Source organism: Salvelinus sp. IW2-2015, linkage group LG6.2 (genome assembly GCF_002910315.2).
Source record: "Salvelinus sp. IW2-2015 linkage group LG6.2, ASM291031v2, whole genome shotgun sequence".
NCBI classification, from domain to species: domain Eukaryota; kingdom Metazoa; phylum Chordata; class Actinopteri; order Salmoniformes; family Salmonidae; genus Salvelinus; species Salvelinus sp. IW2-2015.
The window spans coordinates 25,214,007-25,215,566 of NC_036846.1; the positions used below are offsets into that span (position 1 = coordinate 25,214,007).

General features: G+C 44.4%; 1 long non-coding RNA gene across 1 annotated transcript; it reads right to left on the reverse strand.

The window, feature by feature from the left end:
* Window positions 1-697: 697 nt before the first annotated feature.
* LOC139027949 (uncharacterized) lies at window positions 698-1,554 on the reverse strand. Its single transcript, XR_011480087.1, has 2 exons — window positions 1,415-1,554; window positions 698-775 (listed from the first exon to the last, which is right to left on the reverse strand). It is a non-coding gene; the product is annotated as an uncharacterized lncRNA (long non-coding RNA).
* Between the last annotated feature and the right edge of the window lie 6 nt (window positions 1,555-1,560).

Sequence of the window (1,560 nt, forward strand, 5' to 3'; positions counted from 1 at the left end):
GGTAACATTGCTCTCTGTTGCCCCTAGTGGCCTGTTTCCACATCCCAGTGTAGTGCCTCCCTCCCAGCTTCCACCGGCCTGTTCTGGAAACTACATCCCTCTCCAAAGTTCTTCTRTCCTGGCTATCATACTGGTAACATMACCTCCGTTGCATTGCTGTTTTGATAGGCCCCAGCATTTAATCGCATTGAGTTAGTTACCGTTCATTCTTTGCTGTTGTTATGCCGGCGAGTTTTGTGCCTTGGTTGTGTTTATGGTCGGTTCTAGTGCTGGCTGGGTTCTAGTCTGTCGCCGGGTTCTGGCTTGCTGCCTATGTGGTGTTCTAATCTAACTGACTATCATACTGTATGGATTGATTGACTTTTAGCTGATTCCTCACCAACCTATTTGATTTGTGTGGATTTTAACTGACTTTTTCCTAATTGGCGTATACCACTTTCCACTATACGGGGAAACGGACTTTTCCAGATTGGAGGCTGACACCTTCAGAGACTACGTGATTGTTTCATTCCATGTAGGAGCTTCACCTATTTGACACATTTCAGGAACAATATTGACCGGCAAATTTCCAATGTGGAAACTGTCAGCTTATTGAGGAATACATTTCTGAGCTGGACATCCAGAGTAATCAAATTGAGACATTACAATGTATCCTGGATAGGTCCCACTCTAAGACATTACAATGTATCCTGGATAGGACCCACTCTAAGACATTACAGTGTATCCTGGATAGGTCCCACTCTAAGACATTACAGTGTATCCTGGATAGGTCCCACTCCCTCCCTTATTACAATGTCTAACTTTCTTGAAAAGTTCGTCTAGAAATGGCGTATATTATATCCTCGACGAAATCGATATCTTCTCCTCCTTCCGCCATTGTGGGTTCAAAAAACAGCTTAGTAAGGTTTCCTAGATCTGCATAGACCTGCCCATAGGACCTGCCTCTCAATATTGGTAATCCAATCAAAAGACGTGGACGCCCTAGGCCTGCTAGCTGGCTCCTGTGTAACACTGGAGCCAGCCAGCAGGCGTCAATAGCCAACTCAAAGCTGATTGGTTGACACAAAATTTTAATTTCCATTCACTTTAAGCTACAAGCGCCCGCACTGTTGATTCTGAAGCCCGAGGGCAGATTTTAGATCCCTGGCAACACATGATGGCTGAATATGATTGGATAAAAGATCTAACATAAAGACCAGCCCTCCAAATCTCAACCTGGGCTGGAAGCAGTGCAACCAAGAGGAAAGCTATGAAATGAAGAGTATAACTCTTACTCTGGGAATAATTTAATACATATTTGTGGGAAAATATATTTTAAAAAAATATATATTCTGATGATGTTTAGGCCAGCAGAGAAGCCTTGCAGGCCCTGACGGCCCACCACGCATTACAGCGTATCCTGGATAGGTCCCACCTCGAAGACATTACAGTGTATCCTGGATAGTCCCACTCCAAGACATTACAGTGTATCCTGGATAGGTCCCACTCGAAGACATTACAGTGTATCCTGATAGGACCCACTCGAAGACATCACAGTGTATCCTGGATAGGACCCACTCT